The 8,456-nt window shown below is 35.6% G+C and overlaps 1 long non-coding RNA gene across 1 annotated transcript; it reads left to right on the top strand.

The window, feature by feature from the left end:
• The first annotated feature begins 444 nt into the window (after positions 1 to 444).
• On the top strand, positions 445 to 3,935 carry LOC108166231 (uncharacterized). The gene is made up of 2 exons (XR_001776524.1): positions 445 to 2,223; positions 2,714 to 3,935. It is a non-coding gene; the product is annotated as an uncharacterized LOC108166231 (long non-coding RNA).
• The last annotated feature ends 4,521 nt before the right edge of the window (positions 3,936 to 8,456 follow it).

Genomic DNA, 8,456 nt, shown 5'->3' with positions numbered 1-8,456 from the left:
GTTGTCGTTTATATTTACACCTTTGACCGAGATATTCAGTTTATTGTTTGTCAGTTTTTTATTTTATTTTTAAATTGGCTGTTTTACTCCTGACTGAACAGATTAAAGTTGTTTTTACGGGTTTTACCAAGCTGGTGAAACTATCTGTTGTATTTTTCTGTACTGGCGCAGAGTTATGAGTAAATGTAAAACTTCATTTCAGCTCTGATCTTCTGCATCGCATCAGCCGATACCGATAACCCTCGGGTATCGGTATCGGCAGTGCAGACGGTGCGTCGTGAATCTAAATGTTTGTCTGGCGTCTCTTTCAGACGACTCCATCTATGAATCTCCAGAGCCCTTCCTGACGGACGACACCACCGGCGGCGGCAGCCTGGCTCTGCCGTCCGCCATGTTGCTCTCCCTCCTCCTCATCCTGCTCCTCGCCTCCTCGTAGCACCTCCTGCTCTCCCTCCCGCTGCTGCCGGGACAGATTTGGGAAGCGAGTGCAGCTCCCTGACCTCCGACCTTTTCCTGGACGAGGAGTCGGAGACCAGCAGCGGGAGGAGCTGCGTCTGGAGTTTCTGACAACATTTCTGTTTAAAAAAAAAAAAGCAAAAACTGTGTTTCGGATCTGAACGCTGAGGCTCCACTGACCTCCATGTTCACAGCTGGATGTCATGCATTTCAGAAAACTCTTTTAAAAAAAAAACATTTTTTAAAATCTCATTTTGCTCATTTTCATGTTGATGCCAAAGTTTTGTACGTCCGTTCTACAAGCCGTTAATCACCTAAAACAAAGTACATTTCGAAACGTCGATGTGTTTTGACTCTTTTCCATCAAGACTGACTAAATCTTACAAAAATCATGTAAAATTCACATGTTGCTCGTTTTAATGCTTCCATTTGAGTCTCAACAATTTCTAGAAACAGTTTTAAGCGCTTAAAAAAAAATGAGCCAGGAGTTTTGTGGTAATAAGTTCATTTCTTTTGGTGTCTAGAAAATGAGCAGTTTCAAAATTCTCTGGAATATTGAGTTACGTTTGACGGGCATTTCACTGTTACCTAGCAACCCCAGCTGAGTTACGCCCGTTACCTAGCAACCCAAATGGAGCTCCAGCTGGTTTTAGCTCCATACAATGGCTGCTGGAAAAGACAAAGTGTTTGGTTGTTGACTTGCCATCCAGAAACCACTTGATGCATTTTAGTTGGTTGTGCAGGAGGCTCTAGTTCTGCTTTTCAAAGATGGAACTGTTGTATAATTTAGCTGTTATTTTCACATGTGAGTGTATAAACGTGGAGTTGGGGGCGTGGCCAGCAGCAGCTTATTTGGATTTAAAGAGACAAAGACGTCCTAAAGCAGCTAAAGTCTCATCTAAGAATGATTTTGTTCAGAAAATGTAAAGAACATATTTTGTTTTATCCATAGATCTGTCCCAACCTGTTCAAGGAAGCCGACTGGGTCACTGAGAAAGTCAAACTTTCTCCAACTGGTCTGTGTTTTTTAAATGGAAACTTCATTTATTTACCTGAACCTGAAGGAAAATTTAACCAAATTTACATTTTTTATGCTGAAATCTCTCCCAAAATAATATTTTTGTTACACAAATAAGACTTAGTGCTGAATTATGCTTAAAAGATTTATGAATAATTTTTTTAAACTACGCATGTTAATTTCCTGACACATCTAACGGCTAAAAACAGTTTAAAGGCTTCATTAGAGATGAGCAGTGCCATCTGGTGGCCACATTAGACACTGCAGCTTTAACAAACTGGATCCAGGTCTGGAAAACTTTCCCAAAATACTGAAGTTTCTCCCTGATGCATGAAATCTTTTTGTTTTAATCTGCAATAATTAAAAATTACAGCAATAAGAAAGATGAATTGAGGCAATGTTTAAATAAGTAATGAGTAGCTATTTAGATATTTCTAGATCCCTCATGAACAAACGGGGTTCAGTTCTGCCTGTGCAGCTTGGCGGTCAGTGGAGTCCAGCCTCAGCCTGAGACCATCAGAGACTGAAACCGTCTCCAGCTCTCATCACTGGGAGCTTCATCCGGTCTGAAAGGCTCCACCCACAGACGGCCATGTTCCAATCCCTGATGATTGCGGTCGCAGCGAGTCATGGTTTCCACCGGCAACAAAATCAATGCAAAAGCCACAAAGTTATTCAAATATTAACAAAAACCACAAAGTTACTAAAATGTTCATGAGTCACATCGGTCAGCCATAACGGGCTGAAAGGTGTGTTGCTCTCAGTAACTGTTTTCTTTACAAATGTCAGCAAAATGTCGATATTCTGCTCACGTTGACAAATTACAATTTCAACATTTTATGAAATGGACACTTCCTGTCGTCCTCTTTGTCGTTTCTGCCAGTAGTAACATCCTGTTGTTGATCATGTGGCTCGAGTGATTAGAAAGAAAGTGCTTCCATTGTAGTTTTGCAAAATTAATTTTGATAAAACAGAAAAACGACCTCACCTTGGCGCAAAAAACCTTTTATCAAAAAACGGGAGTTTTTTTTACAAATTGGTGTTTCCAATTAAGCAAATTAATTTTCTTAATTCCAATTTGCACAATTTTAAGGTCAGTAGAAACAACACCTGCGTTTCCACTACAAATGTCAGCAAAACATCGATATTCTGCTAACGCTGACACTTCCTGTCTTTGTCATTTCCTCCAGTAGTAACATCCAGTTGTTGATCATGTGACTCTCATGATTTCCATTGCAGTTTTGTGATGGTTCTGGTTGAGATGCATCTAAACTTCCTCAGACTTGGTGAATTGTTTGTGGACGTCGTGGCTCAGCTGTGAACTTCATCGTTAATAATCGGAGCGTAAACCGTCCAGCCCTGCAGCAGCCAACGGCCTTCGACGGCCTTCCCGGTCGACGGCCTTCCCGGTCGACGGCCTTCCCGGTCGACGGCCTTCCCGGTCGACGGCCTTCCCTTCCTGAAAACCTGCCAAAGACTTGCTAAACCTTTTTACTGGATGCTTCTTTGGAGTCGGGTTTGGGCTGCGGATGATTTAAAGGGGCGGAGCTTCCTTCTTATTTTCTAAATTTTGTCGTTTTGTTGTAAATAAAAAGTAAAACCGAATGTCATGCGAAAAATACAAATGTACAAATATATAAATGGCCTTTTTCTCCCCCCCGGTCCCCCCTCCCCCACTGGTGCTGAATTTTTAATGACTGCGAAGCAGCGCCACCTTGTGGTGACGCCTTTCATCAGAAAAACCCCAAACTTTGTGTTGTCTTCATCACCTCATGACGTCCTTCCATCCCCGATGGAGGGAGGCGTGTCCTTGTGAGCGGAGGAGCCAGGGGCATGCTGGGAAATGCAGTATCTCAAACGGCGGCACTGTGACGGAGGACGGGCGAAAACGTTTTGAAAACGAACGTTTCCTTTCTGCCATGTAGTTTTGAAACCCAGGAGATTATTCATATATGATGTAAAGTCTGATGTTTGTCGTCGTTTTATTTCCTGCCTGAATCACGATGCATTCTGGTCGCTGTAGTCCTGTGAGTTCTGGTTCTGTTGCTGGTTCTGGTTCAGTGGGTTCTTTCGCCATGTTGACGTTGATTTCTGTGTGAATGAATTTAGTTTTTTTGTGGCACTAAACGTAAAAGAAGAGAAATAGTTACAGAAAATAAAGCTAAGTGTATTCAAGAAGGAAATGTTTTTCTACATCAAAGTGTCTCCATATTCTATTCTTTCAAAGACAAAAAAAAAAAAATCAGTTTTTTTATATTTTCTTATTGGATGCTTATAAAGTCCTGTTGTAAAGTTAAAGCATTTATCTGATTGGCTCCAGAGAGGTCAGAGGTCACAGGCCTCCTTTCGTTAGCCTGCGCTGCATGAGCAGGAGAAATAAATTATATTTCAGAGAGAAAATGTTACGATATGAACCTGTGTTTGATAAAAAGTCACTGCTAATAAAAAGATTTAAGTTCCACTCAAAAAGCTTCGTCTGAATTATTTTGTATTTAAGCTGAAATAGAAAAAATAACGTGAGCAGAAACTGATTTATAATTTTTATGTTGACATTTAGATTAGTTATAGCAAAGTATGAAAATATTTTAATTTTTGACACTAAAGGGAGATTTTTTTAAATGTTAAACAGATTAATGACTTGTGCTAATTTAAAAAAAAAAGTTTTTTTAAAGTCCAAACTGTCCCTTTAAATGTTCCTGGTTATTTATTTTAATTTTTTTTTACAAAATTTGCAAAGATTAACATTTTAAAAAAACTTTAAACATTGCTAAGCAAATATTTGAATCTAAAAAAGTTTATTCATATGTATTAAAATATTTTTAGGAAATAAAATGTTCATAAATGTGAATTAAAGGCTTGGAAGGCGAAAAAATAGAAATATGAATAAAGGAATATTTTAGGCAAAACAAAGTTTATAAATATGAATGAACAAAATATATGATCATAAAAAAGGTTTAAAAAATGTACTTTAATTTTAAAATGAGTTAGAAAGACAAACTGAACACAAATTAACATTTTGGACATTAAATTTAACATTTAGACCAAAATAACAAAAGCAGCTGCTGCAGAACTGAAGTTCAGAGAGAAACTAAATCAATTTGACTCAAAGTAACAGGAAGGTTTTCCTCTGAACTCACCGCTGACGTGTGGAGATCATCTGCAGATCTTCCTCCAGAGTTTCCCGCGCTGCTGCGAATCAGTCAGACACAGAGAGACCCCAACACTGAGCGAGAGGCGGGAAGGTGGCAGCGGTCCAGCGCGCCGCAGTTCAGCCATATTGTCATCATTATCTCATTACGAGGTCAGCCTGGAGGCCAGCTGAGCTTGGCGCAGCGCCCAGGAAACACGCCGCTGTCGGCCAATCAGAGCGCAGAACATTCACTAGAAGTAATCAAGTTCTTTTACTTGCAGCTCCAAAGTATTCAGATACATTTTTTTAAACCTCTAATTGATTTTATTCTGCAGATTGTGAAGATTTTCAGACTCAGATTCAGCAAAGAGCTTCAGAAATGACTCAAAAAAACATGAAAATTATAATGAAATAATATAAATAAGGACTTTTTTTCATAGACTGAACTGCAAAAACAAAATCTAACCAGTAAATTTTTATCTGCTTTTTAGTGCAAATTCTTTATACATTTTTACAAAGATGTTGGGGTTTATTTTAAGTTGATAATTCACTAATACTGATGAAAAAGTTATGCAAATTATTTCACTTACAGGATGGAAAAAATATATTGTTATAAGTGAAACAATCTGTTGTACTTTTTCATCAATATTAATAAATTATTGATGCAGAAAAGTTACTTATAAGTTAATTTTGTCTTATTTCAAGTGTAAAAGTATTTGCACTAAAAAGCTACAGAACTTTGAATACAGAATTTTGTGTTTTTGCAGTGTAGTCTTTTTTTTTATATGAAAAAGCAGAAAATATTGATACTATAATGTCCAGAAAACATTATAAATACCTCATGTGAAGCAGCAGCAGCACAAATTCACACAGTCTGTGACTTTAGTTGCTAAATAATTTCTAGTTTAAATGAAAATTTATGACCAGAAATGAATTTTTTCTCCAGCTGAATGTCGACAGGAAGTTTGCTCATCGTTCTGGAGATCTGCTCATTTTGTGATGTTAAAATATTCAGGCTAATATGAATTAATCTGGATCTAATCTAAAATAAAATAATCCCTCAGCTGAGACTAAAGATTAGAAAAGTTCACTGGACTCACAGTCCAATTATTCTGGTTCCTCAGATTCTTCACTTTAAAAGATTTTCCACTAAAAGATTTACGGTTGCAACTAATGATTATGTTAGTAATCGATTGCTCTGGTGATTAATCGGATAAAACGAAGCATATTTTTCATTTAAGCAACATTAAAAGATGCAAATAAAACTATTCATTTTCTTTTTTAAATAAGAAAATTAACTCTTTTTTTGCATAAAGTACAATAACATGCATTTAGTGAATCTGAACCGGGTTTTTGTAAAAACATAATTACAAGGTTTGTTTTGTTTTTATCTTAAATGCTAAATATCTATATTTTTGTCTTAATTTATGCTGTTATTCTTTCAGTAAGTTGCCTTTTTGAGTACAGACCAGCTAGCGATTATGGATTACTCATTTATTTGACTATTAAATAACATAATAATTAATCATTTCAGTTTTATTATCAGTCGTAGTAGAATATTAGCTAAATGTTTTTGTTAATTTACTTGTTTTAAACTGTTTGTCTTCGTCATGTAAACCAGTAAATGTAACATTTTAGTCTTTTATCCGGATTTTCCGTCAGTCATTGAATCTTTCAACAACAGAAGTTTACTCACAGTCCTGGAGGCAACAGGAAGTTGATCTTCTCTCCTTCCTGTTTGTTTTATGACCCGTCATAGTTAGAATAATGCTGAGTCAGCGTCTGAAGAAAACAGAAAATTAAACTGATTTGATTCAAACCGATTTGATTCAGAGGCTTCCTGGCGATTCTTAAAGTTACGCTGCCACCTGCTGGTTGGAATGGGTCACTACAACTCAGCGCTGCAGCGTCACGGAGGGAGAAACGGCTCCGAAAATTACGGTGAAAAATACGATATTTTGTGTCACCTGTCCAAAAGTTTCTAACCTTTTACTGAAAACAAACAAACAAACAAACAAAAACAAAACTAAACCAAAAAACTTACCGAATATTCTTGTTTAGTTTCTAGGGAAAATGTTTTAGTTCTGTTAAATAAGACAAATAACTTACAAGTGATTTTCCAGTGATATTAATAAGTCTGGATAAGTCAATAATTCTTGAATAGAGATACAAAAAGTACTATAAAAATATTTGAATCAAAAGCAATTGAAACTAAACAGTTTTTAAACTTAAAAAAACTTGAAACTGATAAAAAGTTTGAAACTGAATATACATTTTTTCATTGAAATTTTTTTTTTTCACATTAATTTTTCAGTTTCAAATCCTTTTTTGTCCCTTTTCAGCTTCACAACGTTTTTAAGTGTCATTGTTGTTGTTTTTTTATGTCCCTAATTTAGCCCCATAGCTCTCCTCCTCCATGTCGCCATGTGGACGCGCGGCCAGCAGGTGGCGCCACCTGAACAGCGGTCGGTTTGCAGGCTGCAGTTTCTCACAGACGTTTTTCTGATGGATTAGAGCCATTAGGACAAAATGGCGAATTCTGGGAAGAAAATAAAGTACGAAAAAAAGTGAATTCTGGTCAAAATTATGAGATGAAAGTCATAATTCTGAGAAAAACGTCAGCAAGTATTGACTTTTTAAAGTGACCCTAATCTTGCTCCGTAGGTTTCAGATCATTTTTCAGGGTATTGATTATTAATTTCAGGCTAGATGCAAAATTTATTTTAAATACCTGATCAAAGTGCTGATAACTGGCAGAATTCAGCCTGAACTGATCAATAACTGATCAGTAAAGTAGCCTGTGATTTTCAGAGTTTGGGCCGCCAGGGGGCGCTGTGCCTGAGGAAGATTAGAAAATAGATGCAAAAATAACATAAAAACGAATCCAAGATATTTTCCAATCTTAAAATTTTCATTATGATTTTTGTTTCCTGTTTTTCAATCATTTAAAATATAAAATGTGTTAAAATAATTGATTTAAATGTTATTTCTGATTAGCTTCCAGTTAAATTCAACTTTGCTTCTGAAACTAGAAATGAAAAAGTTTTGGATAAAAAAAAACAAAATAACTTTGGGAATAAAATAATATTTTATGTGATTAACATAAAATATTATATATTTTTATTATATTATCGAAAACAGGGTTCAGTTGAAAAATAAAATGTTTTTTGGTAAAAAAAAAAAAAAGTCATAATGAAATCTGATATTAACATTTTCCTCCATAGGAGGTTAGCATTGATGCTAATTAATGTAATAATTACTGAATTGTTTAGTAACTGGTTACATTATTTTTTAAATTACTTTTATAAGTATTTTTACTACGCTGTACTTTTTACGTGTAGTAATTTTATTGTGAAGTATTTTTACTCAAATCTCTGGATTTTCTTCCCACTGAATGAAAAACAAACTTGTTTTAACCAAAACGTCACCAAACTCAGACACACCTGCAGTTTCTGTTAAAGATTTTTAATAAAATTAAACTTGGAAACATTTTCTTCTTTTGCTTCCTTTTTTATTTGATTTTTATTCTTTTTTTGTCACTTATATGAATTATTGTCATTTTGGTTCTTAAAATACCAACATTTCCATTTAACTTTACATTTTGGTCCATCTGATGATGAACATTTTAAATATGATCTATTTGATAATTTGACTCAGTACTTGAGTAAAGTTTTTACCAAAAAAACATTTTTACTTTGGGTAAAAACATGTTGCAGTAGAGCTACTGTACCTTTAACGTAAGGAACTCATCTGACCATTTCTTCTTGTAAACAATCATTTAATGTAAAATATGAATCCAGTGTATCTGCTCTCAGTGAGCAAATAAACACTTGTGACCTTTGACCCGTGTAG

The sequence above is a fragment of the Poecilia reticulata genome, linkage group LG4 (assembly GCF_000633615.1).
Source record: "Poecilia reticulata strain Guanapo linkage group LG4, Guppy_female_1.0+MT, whole genome shotgun sequence".
NCBI classification, from domain to species: Eukaryota; Metazoa; Chordata; class Actinopteri; order Cyprinodontiformes; family Poeciliidae; genus Poecilia; species Poecilia reticulata.
Note: the sequence above shows the minus strand (reverse complement) of the source record. Positions and strands in the feature narration are given on the sequence as shown.